The sequence below is a fragment of the Somniosus microcephalus genome, chromosome 2 (genome assembly GCF_052327205.1).
Source record: "Somniosus microcephalus isolate GS21.2 chromosome 2, FLI_Smic_1.0, whole genome shotgun sequence".
Lineage (NCBI taxonomy): Eukaryota > Metazoa > Chordata > Chondrichthyes > Squaliformes > Somniosidae > Somniosus > Somniosus microcephalus.
In genome coordinates this window covers 237,537,583-237,565,488 of record NC_140988.1, presented here as the reverse complement: position 1 = coordinate 237,565,488, position 27,906 = coordinate 237,537,583, and the positions used below count along the sequence as shown (strand labels likewise).

General features: G+C 45.5%; 1 protein-coding gene across 3 annotated transcripts in view; it reads right to left on the bottom strand.

Annotated features, from left to right (window-relative positions):
• cracd (capping protein inhibiting regulator of actin dynamics) overlaps nt 1–27,906 on the bottom strand; it is a 114,659-nt gene that overhangs the window by 76,757 nt on the left and 9,996 nt on the right. The window contains exon 2 of one of the 3 annotated variants that reach the window (XM_085970397.1): nt 12,287–12,392. The exons of the other annotated variants lie outside the window; for them this stretch is intronic. The gene's annotated coding sequence lies outside the window, so the exon portion shown is untranslated. The remainder of the gene's footprint in view (nt 1–12,286; nt 12,393–27,906) is intronic. 3 annotated transcript variants of the gene reach the window in all.

Sequence of the window (27,906 nt, the reverse complement as noted above, 5' to 3'; positions counted from 1 at the left end):
TTTGAAAAATTTTGGGCTTGCATGTTCTGCAATGTTGATTTTTGCCTTAATTCCTCTCAGTGTTCCCAGTCCCTGCTGGAATACCTCTTTAGCCTCGTCCAATATTCTGGACAACCGTTCAGGCTTGACATCTTTCTTTCCGAAATCTACCGTCATTGTGTTTAGTGAGTGCCAGTCTATCTTTATTTTCCTGATCCACTCCCATCCCAGAAGTGGTGGACCTCCCTCGGGTAGTACATATAAGTCCATTCCTTGGTGATCTTTGCCCTTGTGTCTCACCTTGACTTTTATCTTTCCGATGGGGTATACTTTATGCCCCGTGTATGTCTGCAATACTATCTCCGTATCCCGTAGGGGAATATGTTTGAATAACTTTTTGTAATCTTGTTTATTCATGACCGTCAACGCCGATCCGGTGTCCACTTCCATCTTCACTTGGACTTTTGCAATCTGCAGTGTGACCCAGATAGTTTGTCGGTCAGCTTCTTTACTCACATTGTGAATCCTCAGACTACCCAGTTCCTTGCTGTTGGGGTCTGAATCCGAATTCAGTTCATCTGGACTCTTCACAGTCACCTTATGTACCTTTCTGTACTTCTTCTGCGGTGACTTATTGTTGCTGGTCTTCTTTCCTGACCGGCATACTTTAGCTATGTGACCCAGTTTGCCACATTTTCTACATTCCTGGTTTTTAAACCAGCATTGGTTCTGGTCGTGTGTTGTCTTCCCACAACGGTAACATTTCGTTGTACCCGAAGTCATTTGATCCACACTGAGTACCGCTGTCTTCAGCTGCATTTCCGCCGTGCCTCTCGCTGCGGCTTCGTGCGATGCTGCAATAAGGACAGCCTTATCAAGTGTAAGATCGTTCTCTTCGAGCAGTCGCTTTTGTGTTCCTTCCTTCGACATCCCGCACACGAACTTGTCTCTCAGTGCCTCTGTCAGATTTACCCCAAACTGACAGTATTTTGCTAGCCTATGCAGTTCAACCAGGTACTCCACGTTGCTTTCCTCCTTTAGTTGCGTTCTCCCGTAAAATTTAGCTCGTTCCGCTAACATCAGCGGTGTGGGGTTCACATGATCCTTCAGGACAGCAACAATATTAGCGAAAGACTGATCCGCCGGTTTAGCTGGTGATAGAAGATGCTTCAATAACCTGTATGTCTTCGCACCCATTGAGTTTAGTAAGGTTAGAGCTTTATCATAATTTGCTATCTTATTGACCTTACAATATATCTCGATGCGTTCTACATACGTGGTCCAATCTTCCACATCAGAATCGAATTCGTTGATGTTGACCCGCTTAGGCATCTTCACAATCTTCCTGAGAAACAACAACGAAATTTTTCTTTAACTTTTTTTTTTCCAAAAATGGCAGTTTCTCGCGCTTGTCTTCTTCCCCGCCCACTTTCAAAATGGCGGTTTCCCGCTCCTGTCTTCTTCTCCGCCTACTGGCGGGAGGGGTAAGCTTTTCCCTCGGGCGACGACCGCTGGCTTTCGGGGTTCGCAGCCTGCGCGCCGGCTTCAGTGCGTTCTTTGTTCCCTTTTCTCGGCAGGGCAACCGGCGCTGGGGACAACCCGTTGACGGCGAACAGTTCCAGCCGCTGGCTGAATCTCCTCGGTCTCCCTCGCTCGGCTCTGTCTCTCCCGCTCGCTCGGGCTCTGTCTCTCCCTCAGCGGCTTCCAATCGCGCCTCCCAGCCCTCTCGCAGTCCGGTCCTTTCCTCCCCCGCCTGCGGCGGAGTTCTCCGCGGTTTCTTATTTTTATTTCTTCCCGCGCCTTACGATCCCGGTCGCAGCGCCTCGCGGCCTCGGTAGCTGCCCGGCCTTTCGCCGGTCGTGGTCGAGCTGTCTCACAACGCTGTTGCGTCTCCCAGCCCGCTGGTAGCCCGGTCTCTCACACCGGCTGCGTTCCCGCTGGTAGCCCGGTCTCTCACACCGGCTGCGTTCCCGCTTGCACCGCGGCTTCCGTGTCCCACGCTGCCCCAGTCTCAGCGCCTCTGGGCCCGACTTCTGTCCGGCTCCTTTCCCCCCCGACCGTGGTCGAGTTCACCGCCCTTCCTCCGTTCTTTTTTATTTTTTATTTTTTATTTTCCCCCTACTCACAGTCAACGTGGCCGACTTGCTTCTCGTGGCTGATCGGCTCACTCACCACCGTGGCAGAAGGGACGATCACTGCCTGTTGCTGATGGAAGGCTTCGTGTCTGAATTCTTCCTTCTTCCTTGCTCTGCAGACTCGAGTCTTCTCTCAGCAGAATGACGAGGGCGGGTGCCTCCTCTCGACGCTCGTTAACTGCTTCGGATATATCGCTGCCGCAGGGTAAGATCGAACTCGTCGCCACTGTAAAGTCTGTGGGTTATATGGTGAATTAATACACAGACTACAAGAGTAACTTTAACAGGACTTTACTATTCGAAGGTCAGGGCGAATCTGCCCAATAAATCCTTACACAGCACTTATATACCGGTGTGGTCACCACCGGTATTACAGTATACCGTAGCCAAGATAAAGTAGTGCAACCCTTAAAATAGTTCTCTTAAAGGTGGAACGTTACATACACTACAGCAAGGGTGCCTGAGATCCTCTCAGCAATGGTAAGGAGCGTGGAGGAGTCCGTCTCCAACATTGCACAGAGCTATGCACACACCATGGAACCCATCATTTGCAGTCTGCAAAGGATGGTGGACTCCCAGAGAGACCGTGGCAACCCAGACCTGATGCCGTGTGTGATGGGCGATGTCGGGGCTTCCATTGCAGCACAGGCGGAAGGCACGCAACGTCTTAGTGTTGTAATGGAGTATATACTTGGTGCCATCGATTCTCAGACTACTCTCAGGCAGTCTCAGCTTGATGCCACGTAAGCTCTGACTGCTGCCATCATGGCTGGGTGAACCACCGTCCACCGGGGCTTTCACAGTGTCGCAGCAGGCCAGGAATCTGTGCTCCAGCAGATTGGTAGTGATGCTGAGGTGCTGCCCCAGGGGAGTGCCAGTGAGTCAGTGGAGCAGGAAGCTACTGTCCTCTCTCAGGATGACAGCATTCCTGCTCCCACCACTGGCACTCCACCATTGCCCTTGTCGCTGCCTGTCATCCAGCCAGCCCAGACTGCTGCCGCCCATGCTGAGGTGGTGCAGTCTACAGTCGGGTCTTCCAGGCCCAGAGCTGGTTGAGAGCATCCTGCAAGGCCATCTGAAGTCTCCTGCATGGACGCTCAGCAGCCATCCACCCGCCAACATTTTGTAGGAGCACTAGAGTAGGCAAAAGCACTGTAACAAGGGGCACGAAGGGATTGCACAAGGGTAAATAGCTAATGTTGGTGTTGTAAATATGTGTTCACTGATTATTGATAAATTTATTAATTGGCTCTGGATGATTTTGTGGGGGTCTCTCATTTCAGCTTTGTGCAGTGATATGGCCTGTGACAGGGATGGAATGATGGGGATGTGGTGAGCAACGGGGGTATGGGGTTTAATTTATTGGAACCGCAGTCTGATGAGGCAGTCACGGACCACCCTTCCAGAAGGCCAATTGAGTGGCTGCCTCCGCCCTCGCTCCTGTTCCACCTCCTCCTCCTCCTCTTGGACATGAAGAGGGGTAAGAATTTAAAAAGAAAATTATGGATCATCTCCGTTACACAAAGGCCTAGGGGAGGAATGAAGTTTCTGGGGTCGGTTGGACACTCCCCCGGATGGTAGCCAGCCAGCAGAAATATGGTAAGAGGGCGCAGGAAGCCACCAGCTCCACGCAAATAAGATGGCATCCCACTGACTTCAGTGGATCAGTGCTGGAGGACATCAGCAGGCCTGATCTCAGTCTGACTGCCAGGAATTTGGCCTACGTATTTTTGACAGTTATCTCTGACAATTGTTCCACATCCTCCTCTAGTACAGCAATGTTCTCACTGCCACCATTTGTAAAAACTGAAGCAAAATATCCATATAATGTATTGCTGCCACAACAACATCCTCCAAAGTCAGACTCCCACCTTTATCCCTGAGTGGTATATCCCTCTCGAACCATTCATATGCTTCTAAAAACACTTACTATTTCCTTTTATATTATTTGCTAGCCTTTTTTCATATTACAGTATAGCTGGTGGGTTACCACACCCTCCTGTCAAATGTCTGCTCCCGATCTCCCGATCCCCTGTCGTTACTTCGCCGGAAATAAAGTGCGCGTAAACTGGGCTTTCACCACACACTGCTGAAGTGTGAGCAACTCCAAGGCATTTTTCAGCCTATGCATTTGAAGATTTCCCACTGCTGATCTGTCAACCTGTTTGCTAACTTTTCTGCCCTGTTACTTTGTGCCATATCCCTACTCACCTTACAGTTCAGGGCCTAGAAATTCGGTGGGCTGCGCCACCAGTTAGCACCCAAAGAGGGCACTTAGTGGGTTTAGTGCCACTGGCCATGCCTCCCGCAAAATTTAGAGGGGCACTAATGGCGGCGTTAGCCTGTAGCACTGCACCGCCACCAATGACGTCATCGGTGTGGCAGCGCCCCGCTACCGCCCCGATCGCGATATTTGGTAGTGCCCCCCACTGTAACGCCGGTCGCAATCTGCGACCGGTTCAGGGGGGCCTACCTGCGGCGGTAGAGGCGCTATTTAAAGGAGAGGTGCAGGGCGGCCATTTTTTTTGCTGGCCACCGGCCAGCACGTCTCCGCGCTGCCGTCCCCGGCCTTCTAAGCACCCCCCCCGCCACGTTGTGCCGGCTGTGTCCCAAGAGCCCAGCACTTCTCCTCGGTGCCGGGCTCTTTTGCTGGCACTCGCGATCTCGGATCGCGCTGCAGCAGGCCCCTCCCCTTTAAGAAGGGGAGGAAGGCCTACAGTACCGCAGCGCGCCGTGCCGCAGCGTGTGGCGCTGTGGCACGTAGCGCTGCGATTTTCAGTAGCAACGCCCCAAGAGGGATGCGGGGCGCCTCGAGCAGCGCCCTGCTTCCGTTTGGGGCGCTGAACCTGAATATCGGGCTGGCGCTCGCGGCTCCTTCCGGGGCAGAACTTCCGGCGCCCAGGCGAGACTGGCACCCCAAACGGGGCGCCACCGAATTTCTAGGCCCAGCACCCTTATCTTTGACTCTTCATTATCCTTTTCTGTTCTTACATTGAACTGAACGGTATTGTTGCAGCTATTTCCCAATTGATCTACTCTCATGTCAGTTATTTGCCGCACTTCATTTCCCTGTCTTTGTATAGGGTGAATCCAGTTCGCTGTCTTTGCAGATGAATTTCCAAAATTAACAGTAGGCAGCAGTTTTATGAAGACTGTGAAGACTGGATTTCTATAACTCTAGTATTCTAGTATTTTGCAAAATTGGCAGAAATGAACCAAGTTAGGAACCTTTCCTCCATCATATTAAGATATATGTGACGTTGACTATCTTAAATTTGTGGACAAATGCTAGTTCAAAATACAGTCCAGCAAAGCCCACCTCTATCATGTGTGACCTTTGTCCTTCCTGTAAAGAGGTTGAAGTTGCAAGCACCTTCATTTACATTGGGCATGTTATTTTTAAAACTTCTTTTCCCCTCTTCTCATTCTGTTACTTATTGTTGGGGTACAACTCCACAGCATAACTTAGCAGAGTTTTCACCCCTCTCTGGCCCAGAATGGCTGATGCTAACTACAATGCTCTAACTGCTATACCAGCTGAGATAAACTAACTCATGGCAGCTCAAGGATTGGCTCTATAGACTTTGATCAGTAAGCCTTGGAATACACCAGAAGTTGCATATAATCTATAATCAGCAGGAGTGCTCTATATTGGGGCATGTTTGAGTGTATGTAGTAGGATGACTATAATTTCCACCACGTCCAATATCCAAAAAATACATACAGAAGAATGAATCCATTTTTCCTCTGTCCCTCTGTCCTGATACCGTTTCCTGTTCATGCTTCTGCCACTGATGATCATGTGAAAAGTTAGTGATCCTGCTAGATATCAGCGTAGATGTCATTCCTAATTATTCAACTACAGCCTAAATTTATTTTTAAAGATGACGGCTACGCAATTATAACCAAAATGTCAACATCAAGGAAATCTTAGAAGTGATATTTATATACAGCAATACCGACTAAAAACTCATTTAATCATTTTTACTTTTCTGAATGAGTACATCAAAATAGGGAGTGACAATTGGCTAGTCTGTTAAGGGAAATGGGAAGCAACAAGAAATATAAAAGATTTAGAAAATTGAATATTTGCAGTTTATTCCTGTATCAAACACTGTAATTTCTGTGCATAATTTTCAGCGTAATTTGTGTAAACAAATGCTTGTGATTGGTTGTCTGTTGTTTACTCCAGGACTTTATTGAGGATTTCATTAGCAGTAAGCAGATCTCTGAAAAGCAATTTTAGGACAGTTGTTTTTCTAGTTTCAGCAATTAAAATTGTCAAAAAGTAACAAGACAGCTGCAATGAAGATGAACAAGGTTGAAGAGACAAACGGAAATCCCGTCGGAGAGAAGAGCAGAACTTCTTCAAGGTGGGCATTCCTAGCAGAGAGGTGGCAGTGAACCAAACACTAATACAATAGTAACCTTATCCATCTTCATTGCTTTCAGTTTCCCTTCTCGTGTTTGATCCTTCCTCCCCCCCCTCTTTGCGCCTGCTTATCTGTTACATCTCCAGCTTTTTCCAGTTCTGATGAAGGGTCCCAGACCTGAAACATTGGCCCAGAAATTCGGGTCAGGAGCTTCCCGCAGGTGCAAGCCCCCGACCTACACTTACCTAGCGTGCCGGCAGTTGACCTCTTGGCCTGCGTGGAATTCTTCTCCGAGGCCTGTCCCAGAGGCCGGCGCGCTATGCTGGCGTGTCCCAGGGGCATAGTTAGTGCGATGCGTCCCCTGGGATCACGTGAGCAACAGGCAGCCAATTGGAGCAGGGAATGCTCCATTCATAAGTCTTGACAGATAGACCTGTCAAAACGTATAAATGCTGAGGCTGTAAAACTGTACTTTACCTTCCAATAAATTAAAAAAAAAAATCACACTTTGTAAATAAACTATAAATGACATTAAATAACTATTTTAATCAAAAATTTAAATTTTTGAAAAAAATAATTTTATAAAAAAACAGGGCTAAAAATAAACTTACCTTGCTTTAAAGTATTTAAAAGTAAAAAACCTGTGGAAAAAATGTTTTAATTTTAAATAATTGACCACTTACCTTTGAAAATGAAGTCCTTACGGCTGCTTTTTACATTTCTAAAATGTACAGACTTACCCGCACGTTAAAACCTGTAAAAAAAAAGGAAGTTCAATGCGCATGCGCAGACTCCCGCGTGCACGCGTTCGACCTCTGAACCCCTTGGTTCAGAGGATCGGAAGTGCCAGTTTCCCGCGCATGCGTAGTGCATGCAAGATTCCAGCACTTCCATCGGGTCCACGCGTGAGTACTCCGTCCGTACTCACGCGTTGGGACCCGAATTTCTGGGCCATTAGCTCTGTTTCTCTCTCCACGGATGCTGCCTGGCATGCTGAGTGTTTCCAGTGTTTTCTGTTGATAGCTGACCCAATTTAGTGAGACTCAGTAAGGTTACAATCAATGCCACTCTCCAATAAGGACGTATTTAGTCTAACTTTATTGAAAACGTGTTTCTCGAAAAATTATAATTATTAGATATATTTGATACCTATCATGCTATGTGGCTAGAAAAGGTTCTAAAACATTTTTTTTAAATGCACTGCAAGCTGCAATGGAACACAGTTGCTTTGTAATTAAAAACAATACCCTAGGATAAGGTTCTACAGGGGAGAAATTCATTATAGCCCAGGAATGGTTGGTAAATTTTGAAAAGTTTGAGAATTAGTGCCAGGCGCTAATGCTTCAGACTGCATGTAAAATTTAGTCTCATTGTCCAAAGAAAGGATTGGAGTGCTAAATCAAGCGCTAATGGTCTACCTCAGTGGCGTTAAACTCGAAACACTGACCAATATCAGGTGCAGTCTAATCTCAAGTCATCATCGTCACAGGCTTTTCCCAGTACTTAAAGGGGAGGTTCATTGATACTGCAGCACCTCATTCTCAGCAATGCTGGCTGTGCAGCTGCCTCAGCAAGGAGAAGCACAACATGGAGAAGGAGCCAGAGGACTGAAGCTCATGGCAGATCCACCTCAGTTGGGTGGTTAGGGTGATTGAATGCTTCACCAAATGCTACATACCACTATCTGTACCACAAGCTTCACACACTGCCCAAAGCACCAGACCCCCAGCACTCACACACCAACAATCTCTACCTACCAACACTCACACCCACATCCCGTGCCTTGCACACAATGACAGCCATTCAACTATGGCAGGTGAAAGGGTCATTAGTTGTTGGAATGACTGTAATACGTGTGATATGTTTATGAATAAATTTATTCATGGAGTTTGCAATATTTTGTGGGGTCTCTCATTTCAACTTTGTGCCCAGGAAGATGCTGTGATATGGCATGACAGAGGGAAATTAGGGATAGCATAAGATCCAAGGAGAGGACATATAAATTGGCCAGAAAAAGCAGTAAACCTGAGGATTGGGAGCAGTTTAGGATTCAACAAAGGAGGACAAAGGGATTAATTAAGAAAGGGAAAATAGAATATGAGAATAAGCTTGCAGGGAACATAAAAACTGACTGTAAAAGCTTTTATAGATATGTGAAGAGAAAAAGATTGGTGAAGTCAATTGTAGGTCCCTTGCAGTCAGAATCAGGGGAATTTATAATGGGGAACAATGAAATGGCAGACCAATTAAATATATATTTTGGTTCTGTCTTCACAAAGGAGGACACAAATAACCTCCCAGAGATGTCGGGGAACATAAGGTCTGATGAAAGGGAGGAACTGAAAGAAATCAGTATTTGTAGGGAAATGGTGCTAGGGAAATTGATGGGATTGAAGGCCGATAAATCCCCATGGCCTGATAATCTACATCCTAGGGTACTTAAGGAAGTGGCCCTAGAAATAGTTGATGCTTTGCTGATCATCTTCCAGCATTCGATGGAATCTGGAACAGTACCCATGGATTGGAGGGTAGCTAATGTTACCCCACTATTCAAAAAAGGTGGTAGAGAGAAAACGGGGAATTACAGACCAGTAAGCCTGATGTTGGTAGAGGGGAAAATGCTAGAGTCCATTATAAAAGATGTAACAACAGAGCACTTGGAAAACAGTGACAGGATCGGACAAAGTCAACATGGATTTACAAAAGGTAAATCGTGCTTGACTAATCTACTGGAAATTTTTGAGGATGTAACTGGTAAAATAGATAAGGCAGAACCAGTGGATGTGGTGTATTTGGACATTCAGAAGGCTTTCTATAAGGTCCCGCATAAGAGATTAGCGTGTAAAGTTAAGGCACATGGGATTGGGGGCAAGGTATTGACTTGAATAGAGAACTGGTTGGCAGACAGAAAGCAAAGAGTTGGAATAAACGGGTCTTTTTCCGAGTGGCAAGCAGTGACTAGTGGGGTGCCGCAGGGATCGGTCCTTGGGCCCCAGCTATTCACAATATATATTCATGATCTAGACAAGGGAACTAGATGTAATATCTCCAAATTTGCAGACGACACAAAGTTGGGTGGGCGTGTGTGCGGTGAGGAGGATGCCGAGAAACTCCAGGATGATTTGGACAGGTTGGGTGATTGGGCAAAATCATGGCAGACGCAATATAATGTGGATAAATGCGAGGTTATCCACTTTGGTGGCAAAAACAGGAAGGCAGATTATTATCTGAATGACAATAGATTGGGAGAAGGGGAAGTGCAACGAGACCTGGGTGTCCTTGTGCACCAGTCGCTGAAGGTAAGCATGCAGGTGCAGCAGGCGGTTAAGAAGGCAAATGGCATGTTGGCCTTCGTAGCGAGAGGGTTTGAGTACAGGAACAAGGATGTCTTGCTGCAGTTGTACAGGGCCTTGGTGAGACCACATCTTGAGTATTGTGTGCAGTTTTGGTCGCCTTATCTGAGGAAGGATGTTTTTGCCACGGAAGGAGTTCAGCGAAGATTCACCAGGCGGATACCTGGGATGGCAGGAATGACATATGAGGAGAGATTGGGTCGATTGGGTTTGTACTCGCTGGAGTTTAGAAGAATGAGAGGGGATCTCATTGAAACTTATAAAATTCTGACAGGACTGGACAGGCTAGATGCAGGAAGGATGTTCCCGATGGTCGGGCAGTCCTGAACCAGGGGTTACAGTCTAAGGATAAGGGGTAGGCCATTTAGGACAGAAATGAGGAGGAATTTCTTCACCCAGAGAGTGGTGAACCTGTGGAATTCTCTACCACAGAAGGCAGTAGAGGCCAATACATTAAATATATTCAAGAAGGAGTTGGATATATTTCTTAAGGCTAAAGGGATCAAGGGGTATGGGGAGAAAGCAGGGACCAGGTACTGAATTTGGATGATCAGCCATGATCGCATTGAATGGCGGAGCAGGCTCGAGGGGCCGAATGGCCTACTCCTGCTCCTATCTTCTATGTTTCTATGTTTCTATGGCATGATGGGCATGTGGTGAGCAAAAGGGATCTGGGGTTTAAGTCATCCTGGTGTGAGGCTGGAGGTCTGTTTGGAGGAGTTGGCAGAATTCTGTGACCACCACCTTGGTGACGTGGAGCTATCTAATATGCTTCTCCTCGCTTAACTGAAGGTAGGAGAAATGCTGTCTGAATACTCTGAGGGTAAGGCCTCCTATTGAGAGCCCTGATGGCCCTCCTCCTCCATCTGGCCACATGTTGCAATCTTTTTCGCTGCCTGTGCTCCCTCCGCCACTGATCCCGGAGGGCGAGGTCGACTGCCAGTACAGCCCCCATTAATGTAAGGAAGTGTAGCGCTTTGATATTTTGAGAATAAATAATTTTTAGCAGCCGCAATACTCCGGAGACTAAACAATCTTTAAATGACTGAATTCAACTCTGTGAAACTGACAAGGAAGCAGTGAAGCAGCACTAGCCTGACAGCTGTGACTCATTACTGAGGATGCCTTTAAGTAACACCCCTGGAGCTGGCATCCACCTGCTTCACACGTCCTTGCCCTGTCACTGTCAGGGCCAGGCGCTAAGGTAGGATGCGATAATCAATTTGGTAGATCGGGCGCGCACGCTCACTGACGTCACGATCTGCCTGGCGCTGAAATCCCTGGCGCTAACTCATGGCGGCGGCGCTACGGGGGCACCAGATTTGGCTGTGGTGCTGGATTCGCCTTGCCGCGGTGATACTGCCTCAGTGCCCTGTTAGCGCCCCCGCCAGGTGCTAACTGGAGGCGCTAAGGTACCGAATTTCTCACCCTATGATTTGCAAGGTTATGGGGAAACTTCAGGGGTGTGGGGAAAATTGGATAGCTCTTTCAAAAGAGTCCACACAGGCATGATGGGCTAAATGGCCTCCTTCTGTGCTGTATCATTCTGTGATGATGGCTTTATCCTCAATATTCCTCTTGGAATTCAAATCTCTGCAATAACATTTTGGATCTCAATACAAATTTCTCTGGAAAATTAATCTTTGATGTACACCTAGTCATATATTTTTTTTACAAAACAACAGATGTAACTAGTAGAATTCACCATTTGGGGGGATTCCTTAATATCGAAGTTACCAGCTGTCTGCTTTCCCAGCAGCCAATCACTTTTTCGATCCCCCTTCGCTTCTTTCTCACAGTAGCCCCTAAAATACTGAATTTGCCACTGAGCTGGCTCTTGTTCCATAAAGTAGCGTAATTTGCTTCTCCTCTGCTTGTGGCTACTTCGCACATGGGCAGAAGAGGCAACTTACAAAACTTTATAGAGCATGAACCAGAAAGACTATTTTAGGAGGCACTACATGAACCTGGCATCAGTGGTGTGCTGTTCTTTTGGCTGAGGCACGTAGTTCATGTAAAGAGACTACAGAGGAGGAAAGAGAGTGAAAATACATAAATTATGAAAAACTATATGAAAACCACTTTCGTTGCTAAAAAGTGACCCTGAGAATATTTGTCCCTGCTCCGTATATTTGGGTAAAACAGCTTTGTTTTCCGCAATATGCTTAAATATTTTTCCAAATATTTGTTGTGTATCCAGAGTACTCTGATTAAACAAACACTGAAAATGTCTAGGAACATGTTGTTGTAGGGATACACTTTAAATCCATCGAACACATACCAGTCTGAGTACACAGAGATCTATTTTGGCATAGCATAAACTCCTGATTTCACCATTCAGAAGAGATGTAAAGAGCACACCAATTTTATTGGTAGTGTACCCTGCTTTTTGCTAAATAATGTTGACTTATAAATGAGGCCAACTCCACAAGTAAATGTCACTTACAGGCACTTAAATCCATGGTTTTGCTTGAAAAAAAACTGCTTTTCAGAGTTCACCCTTCAGGTCCTGTACACATCCAATTGTAGCAACTCTAAGCAGAGAGGACAGACTGCAGTGCCGTGAAGCAAGGTTAGGAAAGAAGTAAAAAAAAACAATTAGGAAGGCAAAGAGAAAGTTCAAAATTAAATAATCAAGGAATATAAAAATAAATAGTAAAGTATTCTACAGACGCACAAATAACAAAAGAAATATCAGGATAGGTGTAGGGCCACTAAGGGATACACACGATACATTCACAGGTAATGACAGCGAAATGACAGAAATATTAAATAATTACTTTGCCTCGGTATTTACCAGGGAAGCTAACATGGTGGACATGACATTAGAAGAAGAGATCAAAAAGGTATGAAGACATTTAAGTTATAAAAGGGGGTGATAATTGATAAACTAATCAAACTTGAGAGGATAAAACCTCTGGTCCGGATGGATTTGCACCTGTGCATATTAAAAGTAGTTAGGGAAGAGATAGCAGAGGCACTATTACATATATATAAAAATTCATTAGAAAAAGGAAAAATGCCAGAGGATTAGTGGACAATTAATGTGATTCCTATATTTAAAAAGGGAGATAGAATAAGTTCAAGGAACTATAGACCAGTTAGCTTAATGCTGGTGGTAGGAAAGGCAATGAAATCCTTACTCAAAGATGTGATAGAAAAACATCTAGAAACTGAAAATATAATAAAGAGTAGTCAGTACGGATTTCAGAAAGGTCATGCTTGACCAACTTTCTTTAATTCTTTGAAGAAGTAACAGAAAGGGTAGAGTAAGGTAATGTAGTTGATGTAATATATTTGGATTTCCAAAAGGCCTTCAAAAGGGTACCGCATAATAGACTCATGACTAAGGTCAGAACATGTAGAGTCAGGGGACAAGTAGCAGAATGGATAGCAAGCTGACGACAAAATAGAAAATAGAGAGTAGGGGTTAAAGGTGGTTATTCAGACTGGCAAAAGGTGGGAAGTGGTGTTCACAGGGATTGGTGTTGGGGCCACTGTTGTTCACCATTTACATAAACAGTTTGGACTCGGGAATCGGAAGTACAATTTGAAAATTTGCGGATGACACCAAATTGGGGGGTGCAGTTAATACAGAGGAGGACTGCGAAAAAATATAGGAAGATATTAATAAACTTGCAGAATGGGCATGTAATTAGCAAATTAACTTCAATATAGATGAGTGTGAGGTGGTACATTTTGGTAGGGAGAATAAGGAGGCCACATACTCCTTGGAAAATAAGTGTCTAAAAATGGGGTAGAGGAACAGAGGGTTCTGGTGGTACAGATACACAAATCACTAAAAGTAGCAGCGGAGGTTAATAAGGCCATAAAAAAGTAAACAAAGCACTGGGGTTCATTTGTAGAGGGATAGAATTGAAAAGCATATAAGTTACGTTAAACTTATGTAGAACCTTGGTTTAGAGCACATTTGGAGAACTGTGAACAGTTCTGGTCTCCATACTATAAAAAGGAAATAGAGGCACTGGAGAAGGTGCAAAACAGATTTATTAGGATGATACCAGAACTAAGAGGTTATATCTATAAGGAAAGATTGAACAGTCTGGGGCCCTTTTCTTTAGAAAAGAGAGGACTGAGGGGTGACCTGATAGAGGTCTTTAAGATTATGAAAGGGTTTGATAGGGTAGACATAGAGAAGATATTTCCACTTGTGGACGAGACCAGAACCAAGGGCCATAAATATAAGATAGTCACTAATAAATCCAACAGGCAAGCTGTGGGGCTTCAACCAGGCTCAGGATTGAGGCCTCAAGGTGGGGTTGGGGCCTCAAGGTGGGGTTGGGCAGCTGCCAGCCAGATAAGTTGCGGGGCGAAGGGGGATTGCAGAGGGTGGTGGTCCCAGGGTGGCAGCGGGCCAGATTATTATTTAATAATTTGAAACTTACCTGGGGGGGGGGGGGGCTCTTCAGTTCCATTGCCTGTAGGACTGGTTGGAGTGTGCACTGTGCAGGCTCCAACCAATTCCAACCTAAAATGGCAATCAGGTTCCTATTTATGTCATAGGATCCCGATATTCATATTAAAAGGGGCCTATCACCTGAAACAGGTGGGGGCTTTGGACACCCAGTAGTAGGTCCCTTTCAAAATGGAGCCAGCCGCATTGCCGGTGTTAACAGGGCGGTAAGGCTGCCGACTCCATTTTGAGGTCGTTACTGCCCCATTAATGGCAGTGAAAATCCACCTGGGGGAGAGTGTGTATTTCATGCTTTTCTCAGTCTTTGTGAAAAAATAGTTCTCATCTAAAATTTGATCTGTTGCTAGCAAATGTATGTGGCGTCCAAATAAGATTGGAAAATGACTAGTGGTTTACAAATGATCTCACTGTAAAGCTTATCAACCCAAATCAGAAGATGAGATCTTAGATGCTGTAGAGGACTTCTATGTAAAAAATTGTTTTAAACAGTATCACCATTTTTTGTGCTTCCTAACATGTGAGCTAACATTCGTCAATGCAGGATGTTAATTAAGCTGAACCGAACAACTCTGTCCTATTATAAAATACATTTCTTTTTATGAAATGTAATTTCATGTTGACATTTGTTTCAATTCTTCCCAACCAAAATGTTGAATGTCCCTGCAGATAGTAAAAGGTGATTTGAATGCTGTTGGAATGAGAATGCTAAGGTTTGGTCCATATTGCTTAATAATCTCACTAAAATGGATTTTTGGAAATTGATAACTGCTAAATATTCTTCGTATTTCAATCCCACTGCCACACATTATTCCATGCTTCCCCTCCCCTCTCCTCACAGATTTGTCTTCTTTCCTCTCTTGAAGACGTGAACACATGCTGGGTACCATCCTGTGACTGCTAGCAGCCCTCTGCTACCTTGCTTAAATTGCCAATTTCTTTGGTTTATTTGTGCAATGAGTTATAAAAAGAAATATTTGCTAATGAGAACATAAGAACGTAAGAATTGGGAGCAGGAGTAGGCCATACAGCCCCTCAAGCCTGCTCCACCATTCATTAAGATCATGGCTGATCTTTGACCTCAACTCCACCCGTTTATCCCTACTCTCTGTTTTCTGTCCGTTAACCAATCCTCTATCCACGCTAATATATTACCCCCAACACCATGAGCCCTTATCTTGCGTAACAGCCTTTTATGTGGCAACTTATTGAATGCCTTTTGGAAATCCAAATATATTACATCCAGTGGTTCCCCTTTATCTACCCTGCTAGTTACATCCTCAAAAAACTCTAATAAATTTGTTAAACACGCTTTCCTTTCATAAAACCACGTTGACTCGGCCTAATCATATTATGATTTTCTAAATGCCCCATTACCACTTCCTTAATAATGGATTCCAGCATTTTACCGATGAGTGATGTCAGGCTAACTGGCTGTAGTTCCCTGTTTTCGCTCTCCCTCCTTTTTTGAACAGCGGGGTTACATTTGCTAACTTCCAATCTGCTGGGACCGTTCTAGAATCCAGGGAATTTTGGAGGATCACAATCAATGCATCCACTATCTCTGCAGCCACCTCTTTTAGAACCCTAGGATGTAGGCCATCAGGTCCAGGGGATTTGTCGGCTTTTAGTCCCATTAGTTTCTCAAGTACTTTTTCTTTATTGATATTAATTACTTTAAGTTCCTCACTCTCATTAGCCCCTTGGTTCCCCACTATTTTGGGTATGCTTTTTGTTTCTTGTACTGTGAAGATAGATACAAAATATTTGTTTAAACTTTCTGCCATTTCCTTATTCCCCATTATAATTTCTCTTGCCTCTGCCACTAAGGGACCATTGCTTACTTTTGCTACTCTCTTCCTTTTTACATACTTGTAGGAGCTCTTACAATCTGTTTTTATATGTCTTGCTAGTTTACTCTCATTTTATTTTCTCCCTTTTTATCAATCTTTTGGTCATCTTTGCTGGTTTCTAAAGCTCTCCCAATCCTCAGACTTATAAGCCTCTTCTTTTAATCTAATACTATCCTTAACTTCTTTAGCTAGCCACGGATGGATCACTATTCCCATTGAGTTTTTATTTTTCAATGGAATGTATATCTACTATCATACCTTTTAATCTAATTTCCCAATCTACCTTAGCCAACTTGCCCCTCATACCTATGTAATTGGCTTTATTTAGGTTAAAGACTCTAGTTTTGGACTTAATTATTTCAGCCTCAAACTCAATGTGAAATTCTTTCATGTTATGATCACTCTTCCCCAGAGGATCCTTTACTATGAGATTACTAATTAACCCTGTCTCATTACACAATGCAAGATCTAAAATAGCCTATTCCCTGCTTGTTCCACAACATATTGTTTTAGGAAACTTGCTTCTTGATCCAACATTCTTTTGTGGTCGCACCTTGGAAAGAGTCTCACACAGTGTCTAACGGTTTACAAGAAGTATTCCGTAACCGGTAGCACTGAACGAGTTTAACTGCTTCCTTCTACTTGATCAAATAATTATGAATTAAGTTAAAATTTATTTGATTAATATTTGCTCCTTGATCCAACTTTTTTGTGGTCAGACCTGGATGTTAGTTTGGACAGACCACGTGCATAGAAATACATAGAATTTACAACATGGAAACAGGCCATTCAGCTCAGCCAGCCTGTTTGCATCCTCCAAACAAACAATCAGTTCTAATCACAATTATTTCACCCCGTTCCCCTTTTCCTTCTTCCACCTATCACATCTAATCTTGACATAGTTTCTGCCTCAATAACTAACCCTGGAAGTGAATTCCACAGCCTCACAATTCTCTGTGTGATGAAATTTCTCCTGCACTATGTTCTAAGGGGGAAAAATTGGGTGTTGCCCTTTTTAGGGCGCTAACATCACTGGGGCGCTAATTTTAGCACCCCAAAAAAATTAGCACCCCTCTGCCTGAAATTCAGTCATAGCTCCCCAAGCAGGAGGTGGAGTGCTACTGGAAGTGCTCCACCTTCTTGGGGAGCTACTACTGAAGATTGTGGTGCTATGTGCAGCAGCACGTCGGCACGTAGTGCTGCATCATTGCAGGCCTCCTTCCCTTAATTAAAGGGGAGGAGCCTAGCCCTGTGCGCACCAAGGCCCTGCTAGACCACCGGGGAGCAGTGTGCCGTGAAAACAGCGTGGCACTCAAGAGGAGGCACTCGGGGGCACTAACGAGAGGCGCAAATCAACCCAAATTTCCCCTAAATCTCTTACATTTAACCTTGCATCCATGGCCCCTCATTCTAGGCCCCTCACTTACTGGAAAAAATCTGCTTCTACATACCCTGTCTCAGCCTTTCATAATTTTAAACACATCTTTAAATTGCCCTGTAATCTAAGTTGTTCTGAAGAAAAAACTCCCAAAATCTTTCTTCAGATTTGTATTTCTCCATTCCAGGGAGCATCCTAGTGAATCTGTGTTGTACCCTCTCTAAAGTCTCAATATCATTATAAGTATTTGTGATGGCATTGGGCTTGCTGAATGCCACCTATCACCATTCTGTACAAAACAGAACAATCTCCACCTCCCAGGCGTAAATTGGTGAAGATTTTGCAGTTAATGTGGATGATGGAGATAGGTCTGTAACTCTCACTGCTCTGAAGGTCTTTCCTGACTTTTTGAGCAGTTTTTTCTTTTAAAACAAAATGTTCTTCTTGCAAGTAACAGATATTTCTAGATATTTCCATGCAGTTATCTTTGTTTCACCTTTGTGTATGGTTTCTTTCTCCGGGTCTCCCTCTCCTTAATGCTGAATCACAATACACTTCAAAATGCTGGACAATGCACAAAATGTATTAAATATCAGTTTCCTGGGTGCAATAACTCCCAAGACTTGGGACTTGGTGAAGGTGGTGTCATTGAAAGTCAAGGGAGCCAGACAAAGCAAGCTTACAACATAAGCTAGCTTCATGATGAATGCTCATTTACTTAAGAACTGAAGAACCTAAGAAATAGGAGCACGAGTAGGCCAAATGGCCCATTGAGCCTGCTCTGCTATTCATCAGATCATGGTTGAACTTCTACCTCAATTCCACTTTCGCGCCCTATCCCCATATTCCTTGATTCACTTAGTACCCAAAAATTTGTCGATCTCAGTTTTGAATATACTCATCGACTGAGCATCCATGCCCCTCTGGGGAAGAGAATTCCAAAGATTCGCAACCCTCTGAGTGAAGAAATGTCTTCACATCTCAGTCCTAAATGGTTGACCCCTTATCCTGAGACTATGACCCTAGTTCTAGGCTCTCCAACCAGGGGAAATAGCCTCTCCACATCTACCAAAATGGAAAATTGCCCAGGTATGTCCTGTCCACAAAAAGCAGGTCAAATCCAATCTGACCAATTACCGGCAATCATCAGCAAATTGATAGAAAGTGTCATCTACAGTGCTATTGAGCAGCACTTACTCACCAATAACCTGCTCACCAATGCTCAGTTTGGGTTCCGCCAGTACCACTCGATTCAGACCTCAATACAGCCTTGCTCTAAACATGGACAAAAGTGCTGAATTTTAGAGGTGAAGTGAGAGCGACTGCCTTTGACATCAAGGCAGCATTTGACGGAGTGTGGCATCAAAGAGCCCCAGTAAAATAGAAATCAATTGGAATCAGGGGGAAAGCTCTCTACTGGTTGGAGTCATACCTTGCACAAAGGAAGATGGTTGTGGCTGTTGGAGGTGGGGATGTTCACTGATGATTGCACAGTGTTCTGATCCATTTGCAACTCCTCAAATAGTGAAGCAGTCTGTGCCTGTATGCAGCAAGACCTGGACGACATTCAGGCTTGGGCTGATAAGTGCACACAAGTGCCAGGCAATGACAATCTCCAACAAGAGAGAGTCTAGCCACATCCCTTTGACATTCAACGGGATTAACATCACCGATTCCCCCACCATCAACATCCTGGGGGTCACCATTAACTGGACCAGCCACATACCTAATAGCACTGTGGGAGTACCTTCACCACACGGACTGCAGCGATTCAAGAAGGCAGCTCACCACCACCTTCTTAAGGGCAATTAGGTATGGGCAATAAATGCTGGCCTTGCCAGCGACGCCCACATCCCATAAAATGAATCATAAATAAATAAATATTGTGACTACAAGAGCAGGTCAGAGGTTGGGTATTCTGCAGCGAGTGACTCACCTTCTCACTCCCCAAAGCCTTCCCACCATCTAAAAGGCACAAGTAAGGAGTGTGATGGAATACTCTCCACTTGCCTGGATAAGTGCAACTCCAACAACACTCAAGTAACTTGACACGATCCAGGACAAAGCAGCCCACTTGATTGACTCCCCATCCATCACCTTAAACATTCACTCCCTCCATCACTGGCGCAACTTGGCTGCAGTGTGTACCATCTACAAGATGCACTGCAGCAACTCACCAAAGCTTCTTCGACAGCCTCTCCCAAACCCATGACTTCTACCACCGAGAACAAGAAAGGCAGGAGGTGCATAGGAACACCACCACCTGTAGGTTCTCCAGGTCACACACCATCTGACTTGGAAATATATCGTCATTCCTTCATCATTGCTGGGTCAAAATCCTGGCACTCCCTCCCAGGCAGCACTATGAAAGCACCTTCACCTCACGGACTGCAGCGGTTCAAGAAGATGGTTCACCACCACCTTTTCAAGGGCAATTAGGGAGAGGCAATAAATGCTGGCCTTGCCAGTGATGCCGACATCCCATGAATTAATTTTTTTTTAAACGTCAAGCCCTCTAAGAATTTTATACATTTCAATGATATCATCTGTCATTCTTCTAAACTCCAGAGAATATAAGCCCAATCTACTCAATTTCTCTTCATACGGCAGCCCTCTCATCCCAGGAATCAATCCAGTGAACCTTTGTTGCATCCCCTCTAAGGGAAGTATATCCTTCTTTAGGTAAGGGTACCAAAATTGTACCCAGAACTCCAGGTGTGGTCTCTCCAAAGCCCTGTACAATTGTAGTAAGACTTTGTTACTCTTGTACTTTAACGCCCTAGTGTAATGAAATCTGTTTGTCTTGATCCTGTATTCGTTTTGCACTCATGTATATTACCCTCCCCCACTGTGTATAGTTTCACTTCCTCTTTCCCGACTAACCTGGGAGGTTCCAGGTCTTGGCTCTTGGCTCCGCCCCTGACTTCTCTTACATAAAGATCCCAGGAGCTGTATGACTCATTCCTGCGAACCAGTCGGCGTGTTGAGATGTTAGCTCTGAGCTTAGTGATTAAAAGCCAACTTGTTTAAGTTTATAACTTCTAGTTTTGTGGTTATTGAAGGCCCATCAATTTTAATCACTAAAGAATACTAGGATGGATTGACTCCTAAAACCAGAGCATCTGGACTTGGATCCACATTCTGCTGAAACATCAAATCAATTTGGACACTGGCTCAAATGCTTCGAACTCTTCGCGGGGGCCTCATCCGCTAGCGAGGTAGATAAACTGAGTCTACTGACTACTCGCGTTAATCATCGGATTTATTCGTTCATCCGGGACGCCACCTCTTGCACGGAGGCCATCACTATCCTGAAGGCCCAATACCAGAGGCCGGTAAACGAAGTGTACGCCAGACATCTGCTGGCTACACGCAGGCAGCGACCAGAGGAATCAATGGACGATTTCTTACAGGGCCTAAAGGACCTGGTCCGGGACTGTAACTGCAAGGCCGTGACGGCCAACGCGTACTCTGACGAATTGGTCCGCGATTCCTTCATCACGGGCCTCAAGTCGAATTATATCCGGCAGAGGCTGCTGGAGAAGGAGGTCCTGGACTTAAAAAAGGCAGTGGCCACTGCGCGATCGCTGGACGTGGCCCAGAGAAACTCTGACTCTTATTCTTCTGGCCATGCGGCCCTCACCGCCTCGTGCGCGCCGAGGGGGCCGCCATCTTGGAATCAGCCATCTTCCCCATCCAGGTCTCAGACCAGCTCTACGCCGCCAGTGTCCCCACACAGAAGTTCACCCAGGAGTCCTACTACAGCGGCAATGTCTCGAGGCCCGAAATGCTACTTCTGCGGCCAGGCCAAGCACCCCAGACAACGATGCCCAGCGAAGGACGCTACATGCTTCAAATGTAAGAAAAAGGGGCATTTTAGCAAAGTCTGCAGGGGGAATCCGATTTCCAACTCCGTCACCACCTCGTGCGTGCTGTGCGGGCCGCCATCTTGGGATCCGCCATCTTTTCCTGACTCAACGGACGCCCAGGGCCCAACAGTGGCTTCGATCACGGTGGATCAATCCAGGCCACACCCGTTGACAAAATCCATGATGGACATACAGGTAAACGGGAATTTAACGAAATGTTTAATTGACTGTGGGAGTACCGAGAGTTTTATCCACCCTAGCCTGGTACGGCGGCACTCATTAACGGTAACCCCTACACGGAGCAGAATTGCTATGGCTTCTAAGCCCCACACTTCGGACATTTTGGGCTACTGTGTGGTAACACTGACTGTAAAAGGCACGGACTACAAGGATTTTAAACTCCTCGTGATGCCAGAACTCTGTGTTAATGTAATCTTGGGCCTGGACTTCCAGTGCCACCACGAAAGTGTCACGCTAGCATATGGCGGGTCCCAGCCGCCACTCACAGTCTGTGGCCTATCAACCTTAAAAATCAGCCCGCCCTCTTTATTCGCTAATCTCGCTCCGAACTGTAGGCCCATAGCGACCAAAAGTAGACGGTACAGTCTGGAAGACAGACACTTTATCAAGGCGGAAGTGGACAGACTCCTGCGGGAAGGCATTATTGAATGCAGTACCAGCCCGTGGCGTGCCCAAGTAGTCATAGTTAAAAATAGCGAAAAGAAACGGATGGTAATTGACTACAGCCAGACTGTTAATATTTATACCCAGCTGGACGCCTACCCTTTACCCCGCATATCAGAAATGGTCAACCAGATTGCGCAATACCGAGTCTTCTCGACTATCGACCTCAAATCCGCGTATCACCAGCTCCCCATTAGAACGGAGGACCGCCCATACACCGCCTTCAAGGCGAACGGGCGCCTCTACCATTTTCTCAGAGTGCCCTTCGGGGTAACAAATGGGGTCTCGGTCTTCCAACGTTAGATAGACCGCATGGTTGACGAGAATAAACTACAAGCCACCTACCCCTATCTGGACAATGTCACTATCTGCGGGCACAACCAGCAAGACCACGATCTAAATATTGCGAGATTTTTAAAAACTGCCCTAAAGCTGAATCTAACCTACAACGAAGACAAATGTGTCTTCAACACAACCCGTCTCTGTATCCTCGGCTGTGTGGTGGAAGATGGGGTAATTGGACCGGACCCTGACCGATTACACCCCCTAAAGGAACTGCCCCTGCCACACAATCCCAAAGCTTTAAAAAGGTGCCTGGGATTTTTTTCGTATTATGCCCAATGGGTGCCCAATTACTCTGATAAGGCCCGACCCCTCATTAAATCGATGTCCTTCCCACTATCAGCTGAAGCTCGGGGGGCTTTCACCAGTATTAAACAGGACAATGAAAGGGCTGCAGTGTGTGCAGTGGACGAATGCATTCCCTTTCAAGTCGAAAGCGATGCGTCAGACTTTGCCTTAGCTGCGACCCTCAATCAGGCTGGGAGACCTGTGGCCTTCTTCTCCCGAACCCTTCAGGGACCTGAAATCAGGCACTCTTCTGTCAAGAAGGAGGCACAGGCTATAGTGGAGGCAGTGCGGCACTGGAGACACTACCTAGCCGGCAAACGTTTCACCCTGCTCACCGACCAGCGGTCGGTGGCTTTCATGTTTAATAACAAAGGGGGAAAATCAAGAATGACAAAATACTCAGGTGGAGGATCGAACTATCCACGTTCGACTATGATATTATGTACAGGCCGGGAGCCCTTAATGAATCCCCAGATGCCCTATCGCGGGGAATGTGTGCCAGCATTCATACGGACAAATTACAGGGTCTCCACAACGACCTCTGTCACCCAGGGGTCACCCGACTATACCATTTTATAAAGTCCCGCAATCTGCCCCACTCAATTCAATTCAATTCAATTCAATTAAAATCGCTTTATTGGCATGACAAGTTACATCTTATGTTGCCAAAGCATCGAAAAACATTCATGTTTGTTCACAAAAATACAGATCTATCCATACAGTGTATAAACAGATATATCCCTGAGTGTAGAAATATACTTTCATATAATTTATATATACTCTATTCTTATATTTAGTGGTTGTCCCTCTGTTTATGGCAAGCTGTAACATAGTGTGCCGCTAGTGTTACACAATTTCTCTCTTCCCCTAGTAGGTATGGGAGTTTTTGGTCGTCATTCAAATTTCTGAAATCTGGGCATATTTTTGTGAATTTTGGGTAGAAATTCTCCCTTATGCCCTGATATTTTCTACAAGCTGTGAGGAAGTGCATCTCTGTCTCCACCACTCCCTGACTACAGTGAGAGCATATCCTGTCCTCTCTTGGTAGCTGGGTCTGCCTGTGTCTACCTTTTTCGATCACCAGGTTATGTTCACTAAGTCTGTACATTGTCAAAGTTTTTCTCAGTTTGCTATTCTTTACCATGGTCAGGTAATCAGCCATGTTGTATTGTCTGTTTAGGGCCAAGTAGCAATTGAGTTTGCTTTGGGTTTTTGTTGTTTCTGCCCAATATGACAGATATTTTTCCTTTTGCTTAGCGACGATTGTGTTGCGTCGAATTCTTTGTGTTACGCTGTCACTGTCCTGGGGCTGGTTATTGTTAGCAGTGTTTGTAGTTACTTCACTGAATCCCAGGACTAGTTGACTGAGGGTATTCTTCTTTATGGTCCTCTCTTGGCATTTCAGGGGTTCGTAATGATAGCATTGGGGGTTGCTCATTTCTAGGTGTTTCCAAAATTTGGTGGCTCTTTTTTGGATAGTGATTATTAATGGATATTGGCCTAGTTCTGCCCTGCATGCATTGTTTACGGTTTTCCTTTGAGTCCAGAGGATACTTTTACAGAATTATGCATGTAGGATCTCAATTGGATGTTTGTCCCATTTTGCAAATTCTTGTTGTGTTAGCGGTCCCCACACCTCACTGCCATAGAGTGCAATTGGTTCAATTACTGATTTGAAAATTTTGAGCCAAATGCTAATTGGGATTTCTATTTGGATTGATTTTTTAATGGCATAGAAAGCCCTTCTTGCTTTCTCTTTCAGTTCATTCACAGCCAGTTTGAAATTTCCCGTAGAACTGATTTTTAAGCCCAAGTATGTGTAGTTAGTGGTTTGTTCAATTTTGGTTGTTCCTAGTGTGAAATTTATTTTGGGTCCCTGATGTCTGGATCTTTGCTGGAACACAAGGACTTTGGTTTTTTGGGGATTTATTGTCAGGGCCCAAGTCTGGCAGTACGACTCCAGCAGATCCAGGTTCTGCTGTAGACCCTCCTTAGTTGGTGACAGCAGAACCAGGTCGTCTGCATAGAGGAGGAATTTAACCTTGGATTCATATAGGGTGAGGCCGGGTGCTGTAGATTGTTCAAGTAGTTTTGCCAATTCATTTATGTAAATATTAAAGAGTGTCGGTGAGATTGGCGAGCCCTGCGTCACCCCCCGCCCCTGTGGGAAGTATTTTGTTTGTTTGTCTCCAATTTTAACTGAACATTTGTTGTTTGTATACATTGATTTAATTACATCATATGTTTTTCCCCCTACCCCGCTTTCGATAAGTTTCAGGAATAAACCGTCAGGCCAGATGGAATCGAAAGCCTTCTGGAAATCTATAAAGCATGCGTAGATTTTGCTTTTGTTTTGATGAACGTGTTTGTCAATTAGGGTCTGTAGGGTGAAGATATGATCTGATGTTCTATAGTTTGGCAGGAATCCAATTTGGCTTTTACTCAAGACATTGTGCTCCTCAAGGAAGTTTATAAGTCTTTTGTTTATGATACTACAGAATACCTTCCCCAGGTTACTGTTTACACAGATGCCTCGATAGTTATTTGGGTCGGCTTTGTCCCCACTTTTGTATATGGGCGTTATGAGTCCTTTGTTCCAGATATCAGGGAAGTAACCGACACTCAGAACCATCAAGGAGGTCAGGGCAATGACTAGAGCCTGCCGCATCTGTGCGGAATGCAAGCCTCGTTTCTACAGGCCTGACCGTGCACACCTTATCAAAGCCACACGGCCATTCGAGCGCCTAAGTCTGGACTTCAAGGGACCCCTTCCCTCTGCCGACCGTAACGTATACTTCCTCAATATCATTGATGAATATTCCCGCTTCCCCTTCGCCATTCCCTGCCCAGACACGACCAGTGCCACGGTCATCAAGTGTCTCTGTAATCTATTCTGCATGTTTGGCATGCCGAACTACATACACAGCGATAGGGGGACGTCATTCATGAGTGATGAGCTGCGCCAGTTCTTGCTCTCAAAGGGGATAGCCACTAGCAGAACCACTAGCTACAACCCCCGGGGTAATGGGCAAGTGGAAAGGGAGAATGCTACTATTTGGAAGGCTGTCACGTTAGCCTTAAAGTCAAAAGGCCTTCCGACCTCCCGCTGGCAGGAAGTCCTCCCAGACGTGCTCCACTCCATAAGGTCTCTGTTATGTACTGCCACTAACGCTACCCCTCACGAAAAGATGTTCGTTTTCCCCCGGAAATCCACCTTGGGCATATCTCTACCCGCGTGGCTGACGTCTCCAGGGACAGTACTATTGCGGAAGCACGTGAGAGGCCATAAAACGGACCCCCTTGTGGAAAAGGTACAGCTCCTCCATGCAAACCCTCAGTACGCCTATATCGAATACTCTGACGGGCGAGAGGACACTGTTTCCATAAAAGACCTCGCTCCCTCAGGGAGCAGAGAGAACGATGGGAGACTACCCGATGAAGACCTACACTACAAAGAGACAGGACGCCCAGAGGTATCAATACCCAACTTTAACCTGGAGGACACTGCAGATAACCTGGAAGACACTGCGGAGGCCCGGACAGCAGAGGAACCAGAATCCACTCCCCTAGAGGCACCCCAACCGGCTTTGCGCCGATCACTGAGAACTGCAAAACCTCCTGACAGACTCACTTATACCAACTTTTAAGAAACATCACCCCGATGGACTAAATCTATAGAAGGGGTGAATGTAATGAAATCTGTTTGTCTTGATCCTGTATTCGTTTTGCACTCATGTATATTACCCTCCCCCACTGTGTATAGTTTCACTTCCTCTTTCCCGACTAACCTGGGAGGTTCCAGGTCTTGGCTCTTGGCTCCGCCCCTGACTTCTCTTACATAAAGATCCCAGGATCTGTATGACTCATTCCTGTGAACCAGTTGGCGTGTTGAGATGTTAGCTCTGATCTTAGTGATTAAAAGCCAACTTGTTTAAGTCTATAACTTCTAGTTTTGTGGTTATTGAAGGCCCATCACCTAGTAATAAAGGTCAACATGCCATATACCTTCCTAATTGCTTGCTGTACCTGCATGTTAACTTTCTGTGGTTCGTGTACAAGGACACCCAGGTCCCTCTGAATCTCAACATTTACCAATCTCTGACATTTTAAAAAATATATGGCTTTTCCATTCTTCTGACCAAAGTGGATAATTTCCCTCTTTCCCACATTATACTCCATCTGCCACCTTCTTGCCCAATAATTTAAACAGTCTATATCCCTTTGCAGCCTCTTTGCATCCGCCTCACGGCTTACTTTCCCATTTAGCTTTTTATCATTGGCAAACTTGGATATATTACACTCAGTTCCCTCATCTAAGTAATTGGGCTGGATTTTGATTGAGGAGGCGTGTAGGAGGCGGGACTACAACTTTCGGAGTTGTAGTCCCGCCTCCATCGAGTTGTGGCCAACCCACGTAATTTTCACTTGATTGACCTTGCTGAGCCCGCCCAGCGGGCGGATGAAATATCAGCGTTTGACAGCTGTTTGAAGCTGTCAAACACTGACAATCTGTACTCCAAGTTAATTCCTTCCTCTCAGGCTGATTTAGAGATCTCTCCAGAACAGAAAGCTGAATGCTGCAACTTTTGACAGCTCGCGGCCATTCTGCTTTCTGTGCCGGTGAGATGAGGGACTCCCGAGACCTGAAGGAAGGAAGGCTGCAAAGGTAAGTAAATGTAAGTAAAACTTCTTTAAACACTTTACACACACCAAATACACTTACCTCTGCACTCATGCACCCATCACTCACCTGAACACCGAACATCTCGAACCCTCCAAGCCCTTCAGCCCGACGGCCCGCCTCGCTAACTTGGCGTGGTTTGGAGCCATCGGGAATCCCACACTTCAGCAATAAAAATTGGGATTAGGCTAAAAACTGCCTGTTAACTACTTGTTAACAGGCAGTTAATTGGCACTAATCCCCTTCCCGCCTCGGGGAGGCGGGTCCCAGCACAGGTCGGGTATCCGCCTCCTTTGAAACTGGCATGGAGGCGGGTTGGGTTCGTGTCCCCCGATTTCGAGATTTTAACCCCCCCACATGCCTCCAATCCCGTCTCCACGGCCCAATGAAAATCCTGCCCACTGATTTAGATTGTAAATAGCTGAGCCCCAAGCACTTATCCTTGCGGCACTCCACTAGTTACACCCTGCCATCCCAAAAATGACCCATTTATTCCTACTCTCGGTTTTCTGTCCGTTAACCAATCCTCAATCCATGCT